Below are 25,127 nucleotides of genomic sequence, written 5' to 3'. Positions count from 1 at the left end.
GCCTATTCTATTTTTCTTTTGGAGCATGCTCAGTCATTGCTATTTTTTCATTTAACAATGATCCATTATTATAACAAAATAATCAATAAAATTGTGCAGTCTAAAATAATGAGAATGTATTGAAAATCTTCTTAGCTTCTGCTACCAAGCTGTTTTGAGTTGATGGCACAAAAACAAGATCTGTACAAGGTTTTTACTTTCTACAAGTATATTTCTATCTGTTATGATCTGAGTTCAGCTTGTCTATCATATAGTTTGAATGAGGACTCAATGCTTCTAACTCTTTTTACTTTCCGACCCACCTCCAACTTTCTTAAAATTCTTTGTTGTATGTGGCTTATTCAACATGGTATATTGTCATGTGACTTTTAACTTGCCTGATGCATTGGTCCTGTAATATTGTTCTGTTCTCTTCTCATTAGCCCAAGAAGTGAAAGACATAAAAGAAATACAAAGTAGTAAGTAATCACCCTTCTGCAATATTTTTTTTAATGTCAAATCAGAATCTAAGTTTGCCAAATGACTTATGACTCTAAAGCCTTCTTGTATAACAATGCTTTCAACTGCATACTATCTCTGCTGAAGAGAAAATTTGTCTTTATAACATGAGTACAATGCTAATTATAAGTCAACTGTCAGCATTTTGATGACAACACCAACACCAACACCAACCTAAAGTTTCCAGAGAGGCTTAGCAACACATGAAAAGTTCAGTGCTGTCACTTCAATACAGGGATCACTTGATACCAACATAACTCTCAACACATCTCAAGGAACTGCAGGGCAGAAGCTGGTTTGAGTGTGAGTGTATCATCACATGACTGAGAATGTGGGTAAAATAATCCTTTCAAGACCAGCAGCTTTTGAGAACATAACATTTTCAAGAAGGTTGTATTTTTGAAAAAAGAAAATTTAAAAATTCTCCTACAATTAATCCATCCAGATACCAATGTGTGGTAAACACTAATCTCTGTCATTGTCTTAATTATTCAGGAGAGAAATAGTCCAGGAGAGAAGGGAAGCTGAGGACCGAAGGCACACAGCTGCTTCATGACGCAGCTGGAACTCAGACCCAGAACCTTTCCCATCCTACCCAGCCCTGTCCCTGCACCATTTTGGCTCTTAGACACCAAGAAGCAAGTTTGGTCTCACTAAGCTCAGATATACAAAATGGTATTGTTAGAAGATCTTTATTTGGTTTTAGCGTAGTTTTTTTGAAATCTATATTCTGTGTCTCCATTAAAACATGGAAATCTGGAATTCCAAGTTAACATTACCAATTCATGGAGAATAATTTTTGTTTCTAAGCTGCAATCAGAGCTCCCTCTAATGGCTATTTATTTGGACAGCAAATTCTTGGGAAAATGAAATAACCCCTGTTCTTTTATAACCAAGAATTTTTTTTAAGTTTTTGTTGTTTAGTGAGTCATTATTTGCCTTTAAAATAGATCATTTGTATCCACTTCAGTCTGCAGATTTTAAAAATCTACAATTTTCCCACCTCTGAAAATCACATCAGTATATGTGAAAACAAAATTTACTTGATGTTATGGTTAATTCTATGTGTCAACTGGACTGAGCTACTGAATATCCAGATATTTGATCAAACATTATTTTGAGTGCCTCTAAGTGTTTTGGGAGTGAGATTAATTTGAATAGTAGCCTGAATAAAGTATATTGTCCTTTGTAATGTACATGGGCCTTAATCAATCAGCTGAAGGCCTAGATAGAACAAATAGGCTGATCCTCTCTCCAGCAAGAGAGAACTCCTGTCTGGATGCATGAGCTAGAACATCAGTTTTGCCTGTCTTCAGAGTTGAACTGAGACACTGGCTTTTCTTGGATCTTGAGCTAGCTTTTGGATTGAAACTTATACTGTCAGTTCTCTTAGTTTCCAGGTCTTCAGTCTCGCTTGCAGCCACAAGTCTTGGAACTTTGCAACCTCTGTAATACATATATATATAAATACACACACAATTATATATTCACACAAACTGTGTGAAAAAATATATATATATATAAATACACACACAGAATTATACATAATCGGTTCTATTTCTCTAGGAAACTCTAAAACACTTGATTTCAAGGCATTTCTTTTTTTTAAATATAAAAAAATGTTTGGATCCTTCTCTTACACAGTCAGTAACAGTGTAGAGTAGCTCTTCTTGAAGCATCTGTCTTCCTACCATCACAGGCAGTTTTGCCTAATTGGTTGTCAAGTCATGCTGACAATGAAGAACACAAAAAAACTGAGATCTGTGATCACCACATTTTAAAAGTATCATGAAAATAACATAAAATATAAAAATATATTCAATAAAAGTAATACCAACTCTACTAATACTGTATTTTACATTTTACATTTACTATCACATGTGATTGGATCCTCACAGCAATTCTGAGAGACAGAGCAAATATCCTACACTCAACTTACAGATTTATAACCTGATCCCCACAGAGAGTAACTGTCTCTAATATTGTGCCTTTTCCATTATAACCACATCACGCTGAGTCATTCTCTGCCACAAAACAATAAGACAGCATCTCCAGTTATATCTCTAACCACGTAGGCTATAGATGCTTTTCAACCCAAAATGTGCTATCCAATGGCTATTTTCTGGCTGACTTGGCTCAATAGACCAGAGTACAATGTAAATAATCCCACACTTAAGGTTGAAATTTCTGTTCAGAACACGTGACTTTCCCCCACTGAGTGGGGGTATATTCCATATACCTCATCACTGTATAAATAAATGATTAGGATCCCATATAAGTTATTTGGTTCCAAAGTGATTTGGAGTCTAGATAAAACCATTCAATTATATCTCCCCAACTAAAGTGAAACTTCCTAGAAATCAGGAAACATATCTTAGTCATCCCTGTCCCCCAAAGCCCTTGTGCAGAACAGGCCTTCTATAAACATGGATTATATAAATACATGAATGTTTCAATAATAATAATATTGCTACCTGATTATTTGTTGTGCATCTACTAGATGTCAGGACCTGTGCTAAAGCATTTACATTCATTACTTGTAAACTTTTCAACCATCCTCTTGAAAAGATAATATTTTTTATTATACAGATGAGGAAATTGAGGCTCAGAGAAGCCATGTGCTCAGTGTCTTGCAGATGAAGGTCATGGTGCAGAAACCAGTCCCTCAACTGCTGGTTCCAAAGCCCACACAGTCTCCATACCACTCTGAGAACTGCTTACCATTGATGAGAAAAAAGACAACTTCCAAGCCCATAGAAAGTATCTTAGTAGCATCAAGTTGGTATATAATTTTCAGAAATGACCAAATAATCAATCCATGGGTCAGTACGAGGGCCATCCTGTCTGATCTCAATACTTCTTCCACTTTATGTGGTGCATTTTTTTAAGGGTTTATTTATTTATTTGAGAGAGACAGAGAGAGAGAGAGAGAATAAGCGGACGGAGGGGCAGAGAGAGAAGCAGACTCCCCACTGAGCAGGGAGCCAGACATGGGGCTTGATCCTAGTACCCTGGAATCATGACCTGAGCTGAAGGCAGACGCTTAACTGGCTAAGCCACCCAGATGCCCTGCCACCTGGTGCATTTGAATAAAGGGAATGTTAAGAGCCTCACATAGATTTGGAAGAATGAGAAGGTTAAGTATCCTCTCTGGAATATAAAAACATCACTCATAGAGACACCTGGCTGGCTCAGTTGGTGGAGCATTCGACTTTTGGTCTCCAGGTTGTAAATTCAAGCCTCATGTTGAGTGTAGAGATTACTTGAAAGAAAAGAAAAACAAAAACAAAAACAAAAACTAACAACAACAACAAAAAACTTAAAAAAAAACAACAACAAAAAAAAAAACCAAACACTCATGTTCTAAGGGCTGGGAGCAGGATAGGGATCTGTTCCCTTTTGCTGTTGGGTGTTCCAGGCTGGCTTACCTTGTCTGAGTGCTCTTAAGAGATGATCCCTATGGCTTTGGGTAGTTTTTCTCAGAACTACTTTATAATATAAAAGGGAAGTTTTTGTAAGACCCAATTTTTTATTTCTATCACTTTATTTACAATCTGTAAGAAGTCAACTTTATTTAGAGACTCATATACATCCTTAATGTTTATTTTCTAAGAGCTTCTTTTGTTTCTAATCTTTTCTTACAAAGTCACATTTTAGCTATAAAGATTATAGTCACCAACGAGGGTTGGTAAATTTTCACTGGATTCCAGATGACATCAATACCTTGAAAAAGAACTTGGCAGAAAGAGGACCTTCCTTTCTCAGAGGAGGGAATTTGCAAAGTAGCATTTTAAGGTTATATTAGATGTATCAAGATAAATTGTTAGTAATACATATAGAAAGTTGACCACTGAGCAAATACATATCACTGGTATTTTTTGAAATAATATTTGCTTCTTTCTAATCAAGTCTTATAAAAGGAGTAAACTCTAAGATGGCATATGCCAACATGTGCTCCATGGAGTATTAAGAGATGTTTGTGTTGAAAGGATTCTGCGGTCAAATCATTTAAGGAGATACTGTAGGAACCTGTTTGCTTAAAAAGGTAGAATCCTCCCCAGAGTTTCCTAACATACTAATGGGAACTATTACTCTCCATAAATGGAATACAATACATAGTGTATTAGTCAGGGTCCTCCAAGGAAGCAGAACCAATGAGGTACATATATATGAAAGGAAACTAGTTTATGAATATTTGGTTCACATGATTGTAAAGGTTTAGAAGTCTCGGGATCTGCTGTCTGAAAGGCAGAAACGCAGGAAAGCTAGTGGTATCATTCAGTTCAAGTCCAAAGGCCTGAGGACTAAGAGAGCTGATCATGTAAATCTCAGTCTGAGAGACTGAGATGAGATGAGGTGTCCTGGCTCAACAGTGAAGTAGAAAAAAAGAAGGACAGAGTCATTCTTTACCCACTTTTAGTTCTTTCCAGACCTTCAGCAAAACCAAAATGGAGGGCCTTGGGACAGGCAATCTGCTTTACTGAGTCGCTGATTCAAATGCTAATCTCATCCAGAAACACCCTCACAGAAATGGCCAGAAATAATGTTTCATCTGGGCCCTGCATGACCATCAGGTTAATACATAAAATTAACACATAAATTTACCACATAATTTTTTGCCCAAAATTGTTCAATCACAGAACCAATCTATTTATAATTGAGTGAGGTGAAGGCCTGGCATTCGTAAAATATCTTTGGGAAAGGTGTTTTGGTTCCTTGATAGTTAATGAATTCCTTCTCTCATCATTGTCTTGGTACTCTGGCAAAGCACTGAAACAAATTTGATAAATGTCGACTGAACCCATTCTCTTCCTAATCCAGCAAGTTGCCAACTGGCAATGAATGTCAGTTGCAAGCGGCAGTATCAATTATCTTGGTATTTTTCTTGAGTTTTATAAAAAACTTGCAACACATTTTTGGCCCGAGGCCTGATCAGTATTTAGGCTTTCTGTGGACCACTCAGGAAAACACTTCTGCTTTCTCTTTTCTGCTTCATCAATTTCTGCCTTAATATTCATTGTTCCTTTCTTCTGTATTTCTTTGGATTATTTGTTGTTTCCATTTAACATTTGAGTAGCATGCTTATTTCATTTACTTTCATTCTTCTTTTCCTTGAAATAAGAATTTAATGCTGTTAACTCGTATCTCAGCAGAGCTTTAACTATATCCTTACGATTTGTATTGTTTTCTCAAAATATTGAAATTGGGGTTTATATTTCCCCCCTTTTTTTAGAGAGAGAGAAAAGCAGGGCACAGAGGAATAGGGTGAAAGAATCTCAAGCAGGATCCACAGTCAGTGCAGCATCCAAAGTAGGGCTCAATATCATGACTGTGAAATTGTTAGGAGTTAATTGGACAGTAGGTAGCCAGGACCAGAGTCCACTACAATAAAACATGGAGTCAGGACAGCTAAGACAAAACAACACTAACATCCTGTTTTGCAGCTTAGACAAGACCATCAGCCCTTGAACATTAACCTAATAGGTAGGCAGATGCTTGATCAAAGCCCTGATTGGCATGCTTTCACACACCTTGGTTGCTTAAGAAGTTCCACAAAAGAGCTCATAAAACCCCTAGACATAGAAACTCCAACAACAAACCTCTTGGGTCCCCTCCCTCTTTGTGAACTTTATACCATCACCCAATAAACTTGGCTTTGTTGCCCATCACTCTTTGTCTGGTCTACCTCTTCATTCTTCAAAGTGTTGTGACCAAGAACTGAGGGCACAAAAGGAAAAGAAATCTGAAACAAGATCATGACCTGAACCCAAATCAAGAGTCAGATACTTAACTGACTGAGCCACTGAGGCACCCTTATATTTCCTTTCTGACCAAAAAATTGAGAGAGGCAGAATGGTGGTGGTATTTTTTTTTTAATTTTTACTTTTTCTTTATTCTTTTAGTAGGTTCATTTCCCAACGTGGGGCTCAAACTCACAGCCCTGAGATCAAGAGTCACATGCTTTACCAACTGAACCAGTCAGGTGCCCCCCCCCTCACATTTTTGTTTATTTTTTTAAATTAGTAGGCTGTGGTGGTATTTCTAAATTAGAGGGGGAAAAATTCTTTCTGGGTTTTGTCATTATTAATTTCTTTCTTTTTTCTTATTCTTTTTTTTTCTTTTACATTGAGGAACTTAAGGATTTTTTCCAACTTTAACAAGGTATACCTGACAAATAAAATTCCATATGTTTAAAGCATACAATATGATGATGGATACACATACACATTGTGAAATGATTCACACAATCTACTAATTAACACCTATAACCACACACAATTAATTACCTCCTCTTTTTTTTGGTTGTTGAGAATGTTTAAGATCTACTATCTTAGCAGATATCAAGTCCATAAAGTAGTATTATTAATTATAGTTACTATGCTATACATTAGATCCCAAGAATTTATTCATCTTATAACTGGAAGTTTGTATTAATATCTCCCTATTTTCCCCACCCTCCAGCCCCTGGCAACCACCATCCCACTCTCTATTCCTATGAGCTTGACTTTTTTTTTCCCCACATGTAGGTGATCCCACAAAGTGTCTTTACCTTTCTCTGTCTGGCATATTTCTCTTAGCATAATACACTCTAGGTTATCCATATTGTCGCAAATGACAGGATTTTCTTCTTTTTGTGACTGAATAATATTCCTCTGTGTGTGTGAGTGTGTGTGTGTGTGTGTGTGTGAGACAATTGTATATATTCATCCATGGACAGACACTTATGTGTTTCCATACCTTGCCTACTATGAATAATGTTGCAGTTAACATAGCAGTATAGATCTCTCTGAGATAGTGCTTTTGTTTCCTTTGGATATATATTCAGAAGTGGGATTCCTAGATCATAGGGTAGCTCTATTTTCAACTTTCTGAGGAACCTCTACACTGTTTTTCACGATGGCTGCACACCAGTTTACGTTCTCACCAACAGTGTAGGAGGGTTCCCTTTCCTCTGCATCCTCACCAACATTTATTATCTCTTGTCTTTTTGGGAATAGACACCTAATAGGTGGGATGTGGTATCTCATTGTGGTTTTCATTTACATTTCCCTGTTGATTAGTGATGATGAACATCTTCTTATGTGTCTGTTGACCATTTGTATGTCTTTGAAAAATGGCCAGTTTTCTTGATCTTCCATAGTCACCTATCTTTGCAAGAATAATGAATCCATACATGTCAATTACACCTATCTCACTAATTGTGTTATTAAGATTTCTATATTCTTACTTGTTTCTTTGCCTTCTTTCTCTGTTATGGACTGGGAGAAGGAAGTTAAATTTATCTACTATACTTTAATCTTTTTATTTGCTTTCTTGTCCTAAATTTCAGTTTAATAAATGCTAACATTGTATTATTTTGTGAATAGATATTTGTTACTTTTGTTATTAAGTACACACTACCATTATATAAAAAGCACTAGTCTCACTATTTGGCATTAACTAATATTCTTGTTTAATATTAATTTGATATGACCCTCCTTGTCTTTTTTTTTTTTTTTATTTCCCGCATAACTCTGTCTTTTTTAAATTGAGGTTGGGTTCATGTTTCAGGTATACCTTTGCCATTCCTTTTTTTTTTTTTTAACTTTTCTGAATCACTCTATTTCAGATGTTTTTCTTATATAAATTGCTTTGTGGTTTAATCTGATTTTTTTAAAAGATTTTATTTATTTATTTGACATACAGAGATCACAAGTAGGCAGAGAGGCAGGCAGAGAGAGAGAGGAGGAAGCAGGCTCCCTGCCGAGCAGAGAGCCCGATGCGGCACTCGATCCCAGGACCCTGAGATTATGACCTGAGCCAAAGGCAGCGGCTTAACCCACTGAGCCACCCAGGCGCCCTTAATCTGATTTTTTTAAATAAGTAATTTGAATCTATTTACATTTAATAATATAACAAATGTATTTGGCCTTTGGTCTGTCACATTATTAAATGTTATGTGTTCTCCATTTTCTCAAGGTTTGCAGTGTGCATTTATTTTTTTGTGTGCTTATTTCTTCTTCAGAATGTTTGTGGAAAAGATGGGGTTTTAGTGGCCTGAATTTGTCCCTTCCTCCTTGGGTATGCCTGAGGCAGTTTTTATCCTGGTTGAAACTCTTACAAATATTCATTTATGGAATTTACTCATTAAAAGAAAAATGAAAGTGTGTCAGGGAAGGTTGAGGAGGAACTGCTGGTTGACCTATGAGCTGAGCTTGGGCACTCTGCACTCCTTACTCCCACCCCTGTCCTTTGAATGTGGGTTCCACTTGCCTCTCCTGCTCCCAGAGGCTGCTCCAAGGACATGACCTTGAGATGGTGCTATGGTGAGAATACCTGCAGGGTATGTGTGACTGAACTCAACTAAGGCCTCTGTATAAACTTTTAAGGTTTCTCAAGCAGGTACCAAGATCCATTCATCTTGCTGCTTACAAAGACAAGCTTCTTATGTGAGTTCCCTTCCTTATTAAACCTGCCACCTACCAACCTGGAGTACCTGGCTAGCCTCTTTCTTCCATCTCTCCCTGCCCTGCATGTTTGGGGGCTGATTTCAGATTACATCTGGGAAGATCCCAAGGAGCTTGCAAACCAACAAGGTATTACAAGGTTGCTTTATACAGAGATTGCTTTTTATTTTCTTCTTTTTTCTTTTGACAGCTCACTTTATGTAACTTCCTTTGGGTTTTTTATTTCTGCTTGGTAATCTTCCTTCATAGGAGCAATTGATTTTTTTAAGAGGTTTGTTTGTTTGTTTTTTAACTCAAGACAAAATATTTTGTTAAAATGTTCATCTATTGCTTTGCAAGTTTCTTTGTTATCCTTTATCTGGTCAGTTTTGCTGATTTTTATCTTTCCATGATTCTTGGTCAACTTCTTTTTATTATTCTCAGCACTGGTTAGTTGTATTTCCCTGTCTGTTTGCAGCAAGTAGGTATTTTTGTTGTTTAAGTTTTAGAGGGTTTGGAGGGGATTTGATTTGTAAGGGTCTTTGGGGGTTGGTTTCTGAGATTTGCCTTTGCTTGTTTTCTATCATACATTTTCTTTGTTGATGTTGTTTAGAATCAAAGATCATGTATTTTCTAATAATAAAGAATTGAACTATCTGCTTAAGGTTCTACCATGCATTTCCTCTCCTACCCTGACATAGTCGCTATTCAATCCTCACCCCAACTTCCCAAATCCTTCAGTTCCTGACATGTGCAAGAAATGTTTTTGTATCACTTCATTGTGTATCCTTACCTATAGGAAGTACATTTTTGAAATCCACTACCCTACAGCCACCTTTTTATTCACTTCCGTTAAGCAGACTATGCTTATTTCTGGTGCCTTTGCAGCCCTTGAAACTTAGATCTTAGCTGTTTCTCTCTCTCTCTCTCTCTCTTTTTTTTTTTTTTTTTTTTGCTTAAATGATATTTAATACATTGTCCCCTCATCTGTTGCTTTCTTATAATGTATAAGAGAAGATTGCTGTCTCACACAAATAAGTTCATATTGGAATTTCAGGTATATTTTCTTTAAAGAGATTTCTTTTTATTTATTTTTTTTTCCCCATCAGTTCCTGAGCAGAAACCCAATTATGTGGCTCTCACAGAAAAGTTTGCTTTCTCTCAAAACAAAAGAAAACAAAAAAGCAAGACAAACAAAAGAGTTGGCTTTTTCTATGGGGAAAAAGCAAAGGTGACCCACGTCTCCCAGTCTTCCCATTTCCTTCAACTGAAAACTAGCAGGCATTGCTGTGAATCTAAGCCAGGATTTTGCTTTCTTCATTCTGATGTCTTGGAGATTATCAATAATATCAAACAAAGCTTTCATTCCTTTTTCAATATTACATATTTGTCCAATATATGAATTCCCAGTAATTAATCAGACAAGTTTTTATTAATGAAATTCAAGTCAAGATATCTGTATTCAAGTCTGAAGGTAGAATGACATACATTAATTAGAGATGAATAACATTTCAAGGTAAATGAGAAAAACACTGCCTTTTAGTATATGAAATATTTATAAATAGAAGGGCTTTTATTTGCTCTGTTTTCATGAAATATCTATAACTAGAACTCCAGGTAAGCCTGGATGTCTGCATTCCTCAGTCGTCTACATCTATAATGTGCCTAGTCACATGAAAGTTTTCAGGTTACCCCGATTATAATTAAAGAAATACCGGTTTTGAAGTGAACAATGTCCAGGGTGCAACCCAACACCTGTAAAATTTTGGGAAATGTTACCCAAATGTAGCTTTTTCTTCAAAACCCAAACAATCTGGCACCCTCTCATTTTCCCTTCCACGTATGACAGGCATCCATTTTATACTTTGCTGCACATTCTTTGTGCTGTTGCTCATTTACTTAATTTCTCTTCTTCCACCTTCCATAGACTTAAAGAGTAGACACACTCCATAAAATAGAAGACTATGAATATATAAAAGTTGAGCCCAGGAAAATTCAGAAAAGCAAACTGAAGAAGAAAATTAAAATATGAATGTATAGACTATTACTTATTAGAAGTGGAAAATGGCAAGAATAATTTATTGTTTGCCAGAATCAGGTTTTTTCCTTGGGCATGCATCTAGCTTACCATCTCCAGCCTCCTCTGCAGCTGGAGTCCTTTGTTTGAATTTCACCTAATAGGAAGTATACACACATGATATGTGCTACTTCTGAGCTGTGGCCCATGAAAACCTGCCGTGTGTATTCCTCCATATTCTATCCTCCTTCTTCTTGACTGGAAGGGACTTGACAATCATGACATCAAAAGCCCTGTACTGAGGATGGCAGAGCCTCTGTTATGCTAGGGCCTTAAATAACTCTGTGGGGGAGAGGTGTCCAGCCAATCCTCGTAATTGCCCGACTGTCATCTGAGCCAAGGCAGAAATTTTGATTGTCTTTGAGCTACTAATCATGTTGTATTTGTTACTTAGTATAGCACCAATAACACATGTGATTGATACCAAGTACAATAAACCCACATTTTCTATTTGGATTTCAGGTCTTTTAACAGCTAGAAAAAAGTCTAGACAGATATTTACCCAACAAATAGCAGTTCAGGGCATGAGTTACTCTTGGTTATCAGCTTTGGAGTACGTCTGAACTGGCACAGAGGAATAAATGACTTTCCAAACCAAACCAAGAGCGCTTTGGCAATGTTGCCATGAGCCTCAAGAAGCTTCTGGGACAGGAGGCATCCAGTGAAACATTACCAGTTCTAATCTCCTGTAATCTCCAGTTACAGGACTGTAACTGGAGATTGAGGAGCCCACATTATCTGTGAGACATTAAGTTGCAACCAGGATAAGAGCTGTGGTCAGTTTCTGGAGTCAGGCACTGGCAAAGTCAAGAATCCCAGGGGATGGTGGGTCAATATGGAAATTGAGAAAGCCAGGATCCAGGCTGCTGAGTTCAAATCCCAGCTTTACTCCTTACTAATTATGGAGTCTTGAGCAACTTCTTAATGTCTCTGGGCTGATTTCTTTCTTCTTCTATAAAACTTGTATAATATATATGTGTCTCAAAGGGTTGTTGTGCAAATTAAATACATCTAAATTTCAGTGTCTGGCACATAGTAAGCAATCAATAAATAGTAACTTTTCTTTTTTTTAAGATGAATGAGAAAGATGATGGAGCATACCTGGGGGAATTAGGCTGTGGCACAAACCAGGAGCAAAGCCAGAAAGGGTGAGAACCAGGGTTTTTTTTTTTTTTTTTTTAAAGATTTTATTTATTTATTTGACAGAGAGAGATCACAGTAGACAGAGAGGCAGGCAGAGAGAGAGGAGGAAGCAGGCTCCCCGCTGAGCAGAGAGCCCAATGCAGGACTCGATCCCAGGACCCTGAGATTATGACCTGAGCCGAAGGCAGCGGCTTAACCCACTGAGCCACCCAGGCACCCTAGGGTTTTGCTCTATAAAAATTACCATATGAAGCTGTAACATCTGACTTTTGGTCTTGCCCTACCTAATATAAAGTGTGGAGTAACATATAGGAGCAAGCCACCACTTACATGGGGCAACAACAGCAGGAATCACCCATCCCTGAGGGAAGGAACCTTAAGGTCTGGCAGCCTCACAGTGGGACACCAGGCAGTGTTGGTTCATTGAGATATACCAGGAAAAGAGGGCTGAAGAATGGAGCTTGCATTGGTGTCAGAGTTTCAAATCTTCTAAATATCATCTGTGTGACTTTGGGGTGAGTCTTTGAAACTAATTTTTTCTCATCTAAAATATGATAGTATTTAAAGAGCTGCTTATGATTAACAAGATAATGCATTATCTTATAAAATATCTAATAAGTCATAGCTCAATAAATCTTTAACACTTGTCAGTGGAAGGGAGGCCATGGTGTCTATATGGTCTCCAATGATGGATAAGTGGCTGGGCCAGGCATGGGAACCATTCAGTTTATTCTAAAAACCACACTTGGGAGCATTACTAGTTGTTAGTAAGCACTTAACAACATCCAGCTTGTGCTGAGTTGGCTTTGATCTATAAATACATTTAAGACTGTGAATAAGTGTATGCTCTGTCCAGTAGGCCAGCCTCAGAAATTTCTATTTCCTCAGCAGTACCCCTCTGTTCCCAGGGCTGCTCTTGGTCGTGGTCTGGGACACTTTGTTCCTTCCCCCATGGCCACCATCAGAGTCTCCATGGTTCCCTGTGTTATGGCTCCCAGTTCACAGAGAGAAGTTATGGATAGTGGCTCTGTTTGCCTTCTCTTTAGTATGAAGCTTTCAACAACTCCACTTTGCTGCCTTATGGGCTCAGATGATACCTATGCATGGGAACATTTCTGATTCTAAAACTTTGCTCACTCTTATAAGAAACTGTAGCATCTGGGACACCTGTGTGGCTCAATGGGTTAAAGCCCCTGCCTTTGGCTCAGGTCATGATCTCAGGGTTCTAGGATTGAGTCCCACATCGGGCTCTCAGCTCAGCAGGGAGCCTGCTCCCCCCCCCCCCGCCGCCTACTTGTGATTTCTCTCTCTCTGAATAAATAAATAAATAAATAAGTAAAATCTTCAAAAAAAAGAAAGAAAGAAAAGAAACTGTAGGATCCATTCTGTATAATACTAATGTTAGCAAAGAATTAATTCAAGAAATTTTTTCTGGAATATAGGAGAACAGAGAAGATTAACCCACAATGAGAGAGATGATCAATCTGGTCTAGTTGTTTCTTGAGATGGGGACGTGGAGGCCCATGGGTATTAAAATTTAGTCAGAGGAGCAAAGTTAGAAACAGAAGGCCCAGATTCTCAGTGTCAAGTGGAAGCCACTGCTCAGGACCTGGAGGGAAAGATGTATTGGTCTATATAAAAGTAGTGATGGCAAGAACCAGGAAGAAGTAGGGCATCATCAGAAACCACAAAATAAAAATCCATTCAGTATGAATAAGGGAAGTAAATAAGAGAAGAAGGAGAGTGAGGGTAGGAATGAGTGAATTTGTAAGAAGAATATTATTGGAACTATGGACTCACCAGCCTATGACTACAGAAAAGAGACATCTATATTTCTGTTCCTAAGATAGCTCCAGTCCTTACCTTGTGAAGGAAATACCCCTAAGTTTTTCTCAGTGTTCACAGCAGAGCTGAAAATGCAGTCTTCCTCAGCAATTGCTATTAAAGCCAGTCAGTCTTCTTTTCATGCTGGTGTTCACCATCTGCAAAGGTCCCTGTTTTTCCTGTTTACCAAAGGCCTAGAGATAGAGCCTTCTGAATTTTTTTTTTTTAACACATCCAGGCAGGAGATGTTCAGTGGTGCCCAAAACACAAATTCTGTGATTTAAAGAGCCAGTAAAGAAGGGATGTTCATATGTTGAAAGCTTCCCTTTACATCCTCTCTCCAGGGATCCCACCTGAGATGGCAGGAACAAGGACAATCTGGTTACAGCAGTTGGCTCTCCCCATTACTACAAATCATGTTTGACTTATAATTCTCACAGTGACTCCCGGACAGAGAAGACTAAGCAGGGCAAACCTGCCAATCCCGAGTAGCTGATGCTGACCGTGGGCAGTGCTCGCAGACTTGAAATCCCTCATTCTTTGGTTTACACATTATACAAGGCCAAAACCCTCTATTCCTTGTTCTTCCCTAGATCCCATTGAGTTTCCAACCAAGTACTTCCAAAATGCCTCCATCAGACTGCCCCACAGCACTGCTGACTTCTTGCCCAAAGCACACTTTCACCACCACCTCCTTTGAGGAAAGTGGTTTGACCTCCTACCTGCATATGTTGGGCATAGTGCTATCCTTTGTTGATGATAAATTTGTTGTTAGTTGGTTTTATTCCAATTTTGTGTAACTATAGTATATGTCTAAGATACGAATTTTACAAAGAAGAGGATGCTATCATGGCAAGAACTGGTGCTAAAATGACCTTTTCACTTGGTTTATCCTACCTTTAATTCTTACAGACATCAACTGGCATTACATTGACTCATTTTCCACTTGATTTTGGTGCTTTAGGTTGTTTTTAACACAAACACTTTTTTCCTCATATATTTATGACCAAACTTACTTCTTACCATTCTATTTTCTTTTCCTTCACTCATTTTTTTTGCTTCTTTAATTTTTATCTAATAATTTATCTAATTTTTAAACCTTTATTTATTTAAGTAATCTCTCCACCCAATATGGAGCTCAAACTCACAATTCTGAGATCAAGAGTCACATGACTCTGCTGAGCCACCCAGGCACCCCTGATTCTTTAATTATAAAATCTCCTTAGAAAGAAAAACCTCATTCAAAATTTATATTTTTATGGCATATTTTCCCTTTATTTCATCATTTTCCTTTTACTTTTTAAATACCTTTGGTACTTTTTCACCAACATGGTTTTTTTTGTTGTTGTTTGACATTACACACCAAATATTTTTTGTTCATCAGTGTCCATTTAACATTTTTCTGACGTCAGTAGAACTTTTTTCCCCCTTGGAATGAGGCCAAGGGGTCTACTACAGGTAAAAAAGCTTGTTCTGATTGGCCATCTGAGGCATATAACCCCACGATAATAAAAATAATAAAGAGATAGGATGCAGAGCCCCTTCCTGTGTGAAGTGAATTATTATTGGATAAATAGTTATAGCAACATGGCATAATTTGCAATAGTGCACATATGCTGGTTAGTTGATAAAACTCAGTGCAGCTTTCAGGAGATGCCTCTATCCATGGTGCAGACATTTCTGGGCATACTTAGGCAAGATTGTGATTTACTGCTGGAAAGAGAGGAGAAAAAAAACTCTTAAAGATCATCCTGGAATAATCAGAAACCCTGGTTCTCCCCAGTCCACTGGCATCCTTGACTACCCACATATATCACATTTCACAGAGATTTTTACAATAGTCATAGTGTATGGTGATATCCTTCTGACTATGTCCCGCTGCAGGTCCACAGCATCTGATATTTTCAAACTGTTGGTTATAAAACTTAAGTGTAGGCCTCACATGATTTGTATTAATCAATACACAGCTTTTTAAGTAAAAAATTTCAGAGACCAGGTATGTTTTTCAGGCAAATCTATTTTATCTTTTTTTTTTTTTTTTTACATCATTATGGACTTACGCATCTTTGATACCTTAGGGCAACTTTGCTTTCTTTCAACATCCCTAAGAGCCACAAGCTAATCCTGATTTTTTTTTTCCTCTGCCCAGAATTATGAAATCAACTATCCTCCAAGGGTATCTTTTTTACTAGAAAATAGTTTTAGAAGCCACAAGCACTAGTTCTACAAATAAGCTTGTTCCACATTCTGACTGGAATTTGGCAAGATGATAGCAAAAATATCCAACAGCATGAATCATTGTAGGGACAGAACAGATAAAGTCTCCTTTAAAAAATGTTCAGAATTTGTATTGATATTTTCAATTCACCTCTATTTTAGTAAGTTCTTCTTTCCTTACTCTGATAGAAGAGTTTATTCATCCATTTCAATTTTTCGACAACTCATTTTCCTTATTTTCATTAATGTTAATTTTAAAAAAGCTCTGTATTTATCATACCAAACCATGGGTCTAAATATCAGCATTGCCTCCTCCAAATTCAGAAGGCTCTGAATTTCTTCTGTTTTGAACTTCAGCTCAGCCATCCTGAAACTGATTCCAAAGTGTGGCGCTCCCATTGATTCTTTGGTTAGCACTGTCTTCACACTAATATCTGGAAGGGAAGCAGCCCAAGCCTTTGTGTAGAACACCAAAGAAACTAAGAGTTCAGAGCACTCAGTGTGATACCCTGATGCCTTGTTTGCATAATAAAGACAAAAAATGCAGGTGATACACAAATACCCCTTCTTAAAATTAAAAAAAAAAATCCACTGTCAATTATAACACCAAAGAAACTAAGAGTTCAGAGCACTCAGTGTGATACCCTGATGCCTTGTTTGCATAATAAAAGACAAAAAATGCAGGTGATACACAAATACCCCTTCTTAAAATTAAAAAAAAAAAAAAAATCCACTGTCAATTATCTCTGTTTGAGCTCCCAGTTTGATTTGATTTGATTTTTCCTTCTTATTTATTCTTTCACTAGTGCCTTTGTATATCTATGTGACAGGATTTTTAGTTAAAAAAACTGCATTTCCTGCCCTTGGGTACTAGTGGGTACACCAACTTACAAGAGTCGGCTGCATTCATCACCCCTGATTCTGCACTCAGTGACATCATGCTCACAGCCTGCAATCAACCATAGCAGAAGTGTTTACACCATGGAAATTGGCAAACACTATAAATCAGGGCTTTCCACCCAAAAATCCTGTTGTCAGGCATTTACAGGACAACTCTGGGTTCAGCTTTAGGACAACTCAGTTTTTCCAAAACCAGTCAAAATATCAGAACATAAAATCAATTAACATACAGAATTATCAGAGTTAATATGCCAAACATTATGGTCAAGAATCCCCACTTAAGAAGTTTACATAGAATAGCATTTGGAGCTTTATGTAATCTTTGCAGTATTCATGGCATAATGCTTCCCAGAACCAACACTTAGAAGACACACACACACACACACACAAAAAAAAATGGATTATAGCACATTTTAGTTATAATATCCATTTAGTTATCCACTAGTTTCAAGTAATTTCCAGATATTTTTTATCCATCCCCAGGGGTTTTATTTCCACAACAGACAAACACAGACAATTCAGTAGTTTCTAGTTATTAACATTTCTGTGGTATTATCCAGTTTTTTAACATAAGTTAATATACACCATGCTCTTTCCTTCTCGATTTTGCATTCTGTAATATCTGTATCTTCTGAGTGATATAGAGGATAGAACCAAGGAAGTTACTAAGTATGAGGTCTGGCTCTGCCAAAATCTAAAATGGGCTGAAGGAATATTAAGTTTTCTTATTAGGTTTGAGTGGGGCTGGCCGACAAATTTGATCTTTCTAGTGGACTGTCATGGCACCCCTGGTGTCATTCCCAGGAATGTAATGGCCTCACATATCTCATTGTTAAAAAGTGTTCATAGTAGAAGTTCTCATTTTGTTGTTCATTTAGCACCCGAGTTTAGGCAGGAGAAACGTTTCTACCTGAGGGCTTTGTGTAGTTCAATTCCCCTGCCTTTTTATTGCCACTTGCCCAGAGAAGTGGCCTCCCCAGCTGAGGAAGCCAAATGCTCTGATTTGTTCTTCCAGTTGCCTTGGGAGTACTTGGCCTGATTCTGCTTTGCAGAGGAATAGTCTTCTGAGCTGGATCTTACCTGAGTCTAGCATTTTTCCTCCCTACTCTCTGGTTTCCCTCTCCCCCAAATCCCACACCTTAAGCAGACTTCCTCTGGCATTGCCCCATATTCCCACTTGCCTTTTAAACTTGGCTGGGTCTGGCTGTGCTCACTCAAGGACACAGAGCCACAGCCTTGTTGGAGTGTCAGGCATCTGCCTGTGCTTGGCCACCCAACCCCCAGCACAAGACTGCTTCAGATGCCCTCACTCTCCTGAGTTTCCTCTACTAATACTACCCATTTTACATCCCTCCACATTCTGCAACATTCCATTATCTTCTACTGTGCTTTCCTACCTATTGCTACAGGAAGGTTGGGAGGGATGGTGTATTCAACTCTACCCTTTTGTCCACATGTCAGAAATCTGCCTGAAGCCACAGCACAACCCAGGTCCAAAATGAGCAAGTGTTCTGTTCTCTAAGACTTGTAACCTTTGAAAGACCTCAGGCTGATCATGAGTCTCCCACTTATCCCGCCAAACTCCTTTGTGTCTGGCTAATATTGTTGACTATTTCTATACAGGTTTTAATCTCTTATTTCTTCAAGCCAGGAATTATTTCATATCTTCCTTTTGACTTCTGGGGGATAGATATTTTTTAGATAGGCTTTCATTTTTTGTTGTCATTTTTTAAAATCTATTCCATTATAGAGAGCATTTGAGATATCATGGTTTCTGCTTATCGCACAATTATAGTATTATGGGTCATTAAAATGTATGCATGGGGCATCAGATTGCATTTACCATCAATTGTTTGCGTTTTATATTCTTCATTTGTCTTACAAATTTGTGTACCTGGTATAGGTATATATGATTCATTTGTTTTAACTGCTGTTAAGAGTTTTATTTATAAGTATACCATTGTTGATTTACTCATTCTATTAGTGAACATTTTTATTAATTCCTTTCTCTTTCTCTCTCTTCTTTTCCAATAGCAAACAATTCTTTACTGAATAGATGTATGTGTGCCTCCTTTTCTCATGAATGCAAGTTTTCTCCAGGATCAGTACCTAGAATTATAATTGCTTGATCATAAGTTATATAATATCTTGTTTTGCTAGCATCCCCATTTTGTACCCCAGAAGTATTACAATAGTTTATAAATTTTCATCAGTGGCTTATCAGAATTTTTCCCCAAACTTGATAAACTTTTATTTTTGCCATTATGGTGGCTATACAACCATATTTTTTTTGTGTGCATCCCTGAAGAAAGATATATATCTTCAGATTGAAGGAACTTGAGTCCTAAGCAAAATAAATAAAAATAAGTCTATACTTAGTGACATCATAATGAAAATTCAGAAAATGAAAGACAAAAAGAAAAATCTTAATCCAAGGAAAAATAACAATTTACTTACAATGGAAGAACAAGTAGACTGACAACATATTTCTCATTGGCAGTGACAGAGGTCAGAAGACAACAGAGGGGTATCTTCACAAGGCTGTTAAGGGAAGAAAGACCTGTCATATTAGAACTCTATATTATTCTCCCAGAGGTTGTATCTGCACATCCTCAATTTGCCTCCTTCATCTTGCTTCAGAAAGATACTTCCCTTTGACCAAATGATAGAGTAGGTGTCTGAAGCTGGGCAAATCTTAGAGCCTCATGCCCTCTGGTCACATGACTGGTTCAAAGAGTAGGTATATAAACAAAGAAAGAAAGAGCTCTCTTTCCATGCATTGTCTTCCTTTTGGTCTGTTCCATCTAAGAGTACTTATAGGAAGATTTTCAGGAAGAAAGAGAGAGGAAGAGGGAGAGAGAGAGAAAACTTTAAAGTTTCTAGTCAGAGTTTATTTTTTAAGTTACTGGAGGTATAGGAGTAGCAGAGGGCAGATAGGGTGTATAGATGGAAAAAATGTAGCCCAACCACTCTGAGAGATGGGAGACAGAGGCAACAAAAAATGGCACCAGATAAAAATGCTGACCATCAGTGGATGAACTTTAATAGGCTCCACCTACCAATAACTTAACCAAGGAAACAGAGCATCTTAATGTGTACATAGTCCCTTCACAAGCACAGAAACTGCAGATCTAATATCCTTGTATTGTACACCTATGCTCTTTTTATTCAAATGTAAGACAACATAGTCCATTTACATCACAGAATTTCAGACCTGGGAATTTTCTTAAAGGTGCCCTTTCTTTGCATAGATGGGTGAATCAAAGGCCAGAGATTAAAGTATTTGGAGCAACATAGCTGAGTAGTGACAGACACAGAGACAGAACTTGGATCTCCTAACCCCAAGTCACTTCTTTTCCCAGTCACACCATCTCTGCACCCATAGGGACTGAATTTTTGAAGTGGCCTTCCTAATGTTCCTGGGATAATTCTCTGTAGTAGACATGTTCTAAATGCTGTCTATCCACTATGTCCTTTTTTTCTCTTCCCATGTCTCTCCATTTTCCTCTGCTAGAAAGTTATTGGGTTTAATGTTAAAGCTGTTGTCCTAAAACCCTGCCATTAAGCTGAAGACCCCACCGCTATTTATGAGGGGGGTTAGCCCATGTCATCATAATAACCAAATGGAGTGGGAAAAGGTATCTTGCAGAAGATAGTATACTGATGTGGGAAAATCAAAGGTGACCCAGCAATTTGGTGTGGACTCTACTCCAAGTCCTCCTTAAATTCATGCTCAACATGTTAATGCATCTCAAAAAGAAAAAAATCCTACCCCAAATGAAGTGAAGCCTTCAAAAGACACTATAGCAGAAGACCACCTCATAATCCAATTGGTAATACTTAGATTTTGTCATCAAGTCTACTTTATTCTCTTTCCAAAGTCTTTCTCTTCATATGTCTTATTCCTTTGGAGTTTCTTTCCTCCTCTGCCATGAACTTCCCCTTCCTTTGTCCAGAGTCCTTTGCCTCCACCCTAGGACTGTAAACACCACTTGGCAAGGCACAGTGTTTTAGTTAGTCAAAGATCTCATGTTCCTCAAGGTTGCCCCACCTCAGGGAGCTAAGTTTGTTTGGTGAGGGGTACGGATAGTGCATGCAAGGTTGTCTGCCCAGAGTATGGGACCAACACATTCTTTTCGCAGTCCGGTGTTGCTCTAGGTATTGTCCTATATCAATAAACAAACCAACTAGACTCTATTTGATCACAATACTCAGGTTCCTGAAGTTCTGTATGACTAAGAACAGGTAAGCTGACCTCTATCAACTAGAACTCTTTATAATATTCCTCCAGAAAATTTATTTCTATGTAAGTGTGTTAAATTTTTTAGACTCAAAGATTTCATCTTCTTTGGTCTGCACAACAGCCCTGAAAAGGGAAGTTTGGCTTAAATGACTTGCCTAAAGTAATGAAAAACAAAGCCATGCCCCAGCTCAAGTATTGTTATGCACATAAATGGTCTTTCCAGCATTCCTGCACATTTTCCTGAAACTTTCTTTGAACCACTACTTTGAACACCAACAGTTGGAAAACTTACTAATTTACTATATTTACTCCAACATGAATGTATTGAAATTGTACAGAATAGCCAAGATATAGACAACAGGATAAGAAATATCAAAAATTTAGAAATCAATATTTTTAGAAATCAGATGATAAGTTTTTTTATAAATCAGGTTATACTAAAAGGTTAACATATTCAAATGAAATCTTACTTTATAAGTATTAATTCGGATAAAACTTAAATATGAATACCAATAGTAATATTGCTTGGGGCAGAGGAAAAGTGATTTAGCCCAGACCCATACTCACACCCTTCCACCACAAGACTATCAACCAATAGAGCAAGCACCTGTATACAACCTGTATACAACCAATAGAGCAGTGCATCTATGAGCCCTGGTCTCTGTCCAGTATCGGTTGAAGAAATGGTACCATACACTTTGGGGCTCTCAGTTATCCTCTGAAATAGTTATCTGAGCTTTGTCTCTAAAGCCCTGATGGCTGGAAATTTCACTTCTGAGACTCTAATTAGTACTCAGTAAGTCTCAAAACAATTTTTTTTTCTTCAATATATTTTCATTATTTATTCAATCAGCAAATATCAACCCAGTTGACCAGGGATACTTGTGATGGCCACACTTATCTCTCGATCACCTGCAGACACTTTTGTTTTGATCTCTTAGATATAAGTAAAAAAGTACTTAGTGCTCCTGGGTTCCAAGTAAGGAGGGTTCCTAAAAAAAACATGGATGAAGATCAAAGTTCAGGTGGTCCCCTAAAAATTTAAAGTGGGAACTCAGATTTTAAGACAAAATGAGTTCTGTATCTAGAAAGAAATCACATACACACAAGTCTGATTTTTCCCCTGTGTAAATAATGTTCTCAGATAGGGTACCTTGATGGCTCAGTCAGTTAAGCATCTACCTTTGGCTCAGGTCATGATCCCAAGATTCTGGAATCGAGTCCCACATCAGGTTCCCTGCTCAGTGGGGAGTCTGCTTCTTCTTGTCCCTCTGCCTCTCCCCCAGGTTATGCTCTCTCTCTCCCACTGTCTTAAATAGATGATAGAATAGATAGATAGATAGATAGATAGATAAAAAATACTGTCCTGGAGTAAACAAGTTTGTGGCATAATGCATCCTTGCATGAGAAAGTCACTATATAACGTGATTCCAAATCAGTTATATCCCAGAGAGAGTTAAAAATATTCAGAACACAGAGCTGCCTTGAGAAGCAGCTATATGGAGATTTATTGGGTGATATATGTGGACTAATGTTTTTTCATTTTCATAGCAACTTGAATTTTGCAAGTCAGAAGAGAGAGGAAATTGGAATGGCATGTCAACCAAATATCTTTCTGTATGGTAAAAGACATCACTATGTTTACCCCCCTACCTTCCATCTGCATATGATTTTGAGCAAAAGGAAAACAGGGAGTGGAAGGGAAAGAAACCACCTCCCCCAGGACACACGAAGCAGCAGAAGGAAAGAAGCCACAAAAAACAAAGAATAGGGGCGCCTGGGTGGCTCAGTAGGTTAAAGCCTCTGCCTTTGGCTCAGGTCATGATCTCAGGGTCCTGGGATTGAGCCCCACATTGGGCTCTCTGCTCAGTGGGGAGCCTGCTTCCTCCTGCCTCTTTGCCTACTTGCGATCTCTGTCTGTCAAATAAAAAAAATGAAATCTTAAAAAAAAAAAAAAGGAAAGAATATCTCTCCCTCCCCTCTGCTACCCACATACACATTTGATGCCAAATGCTTCCAGATCTTCCTTTGGACTCCAGAGATTCTCTTATTAGGACTCCAAGAGTTCACTGAAGTGAAACTCACACTAGAAGAAAGGGGTGAGTATCACATGAGAACCTAAGTTCAAGTATTTGACTGAGAACTTTTGGAAGTATGAGACAATGCAAATATCAGCAAATTAAAATTGTAGGTGAAAGCAAGTTAAGGAAGTAGAAATAGCCCTGACATAACCATCCTAATGGAGATTAGCACATTTGCAAGGCACATTGAGTGGTAGCTTGGCAGCAAGCCATGTGGGAAGGCAAGGAAAACTGGACCTGGAGGGAACTGGAGCCAAAACAAACCCGGCTTTGGGTCATCACCCCATCTGGATCATTCTTGGTGACCTGACAAGTGGGGATCTGATAACTCAAAGTGTTGATGGTTTGGGCAGAATCTCAGCTAACATCTGGGAACAAGATCTGGGGAGGACAGAATGAAACCCAGAACAATAAAAATGTATGAGAGTTGTTGGTAGGTCTGCTGGAAATCTAAAAACCAAGTTCTTTTGTGAATTTAAGTTGTAGAAAAACAGATGAGTGAGGAAAGAGATGCAAGTTGGAAGAAAGACAGGAACTGGAGGAGAGGAAGCTGTAGCCATTGGAAATGGTGGAGTGGAGACAAGGCTGTGGTCTCCTCCTGCCACTGGCTGTTCCTACCTTCCCAGCCCTACCTCCTGAGATCAGCAAGCAAATCAGGGGAGATATCAAGTCTCAGAAAATAGCTGTGGCTTAGGAAAATAATGGAGTTGAAGTTCTGAATAAATGTGCTTTGCAGATGACACTACTTGTTCTTCATCTTTGCATCAGAGGAGAAAAATCATAGAGAAGGAAATAAACAGGATCATTTTAAAAATAAGAGTGAGTTGGCAGATTACCATAGTAAAAAGATAAAGAGTCAGGGAAATCAGATGGTACCAAAATCCACATTAAAAAGAGGTGAAGAAAACAGACACCATTTATATTCCAAGCCAAATAATGAGTTATCAACAAGGCAGCAGCTGGAAGACAAAAGTTGGAAAATTATTCCTTTTTGTTTGTTTGTTTGCTGCTTATAGGCAAAGCTCTCGTTTAAAATTAAAGGCAAAATCTTGCAGCTGGCAGTAGAGATCCATAATGATCTCCATCAGCAGAAAACTAAGATTCTGTTAAAGGGTGTGACTCAGAAAGTTTATAAGCCACAGGGAAAGAACAGAGGCTTTTGGGGGCAGAAGGGGATATTCACAGATGATTCAAGAAATGAAGAGGGAGGGCGCCTGGGTGGCTCAGTGGGTTAAGCCGCTGCCTTCGGCTCAGGTCATGATCTCAGAGTCCTGGGATCGAGTCCCGCATTGGGCTCTCTGCTCGGCGGAGAGCCTGCTTCCCTCTCTCTCTCTCTCTCTGGCTGCCTCTCCATCTACTTGTGATTTCTCTCTGTCAAATTAATAAATAAAATCTTTAAAAAAAAAAAAAGAAAAAGAAATGGAGAGGGAACATAGATTGTGTATAAATCTATTACATCACTATGTGAGGGTAAAGAAAGCCTAAGATACCAGATTTTTTTCTTTTTGGTGCATTAAAATTTATTCCTGGATGAAAAAGAGTTGTTGCCTTCCCTGAGACAGAAATTGCAAGTAGCAAACCCAGAATCTCGTGTACTTCAGAGATTTCAGACATAAAACCAAATCCAAGAAGATCACTAAACAACTTCTATCAATAAGAGGTCCTGGCTCCCATGGGACACTCCCTGTGAGTACTGGGGTATTCTACTCCCCACTGTG

General features: G+C 38.1%; 1 protein-coding gene across 6 annotated transcripts in view; it reads right to left on the bottom strand.

The window, feature by feature from the left end:
- Positions 1 to 16,905: 16,905 nt before the first annotated feature.
- The window catches only part of MOBP (myelin associated oligodendrocyte basic protein), a 51,427-nt gene continuing 43,205 nt past the window's right edge, over positions 16,906 to 25,127 (bottom strand). For all 6 annotated transcript variants that reach the window (XM_082746667.1, XM_082746662.1, XM_082746663.1 and 3 more), the window contains 2 exons: positions 19,543 to 19,626; positions 16,906 to 19,429 (listed from right to left, as the gene is read on the bottom strand). The gene's annotated coding sequence lies outside the window, so the exon portion shown is untranslated. The remainder of the gene's footprint in view (positions 19,430 to 19,542; positions 19,627 to 25,127) is intronic.

The sequence above is a fragment of the Mustela nivalis genome (genome assembly GCF_964662115.1).
Source record: "Mustela nivalis genome assembly, chromosome: 1".
In the NCBI taxonomy this organism is placed as follows: Eukaryota; Metazoa; Chordata; class Mammalia; order Carnivora; family Mustelidae; genus Mustela; species Mustela nivalis.
Note: the sequence above shows the minus strand (reverse complement) of the source record. Positions and strands in the feature narration are given on the sequence as shown.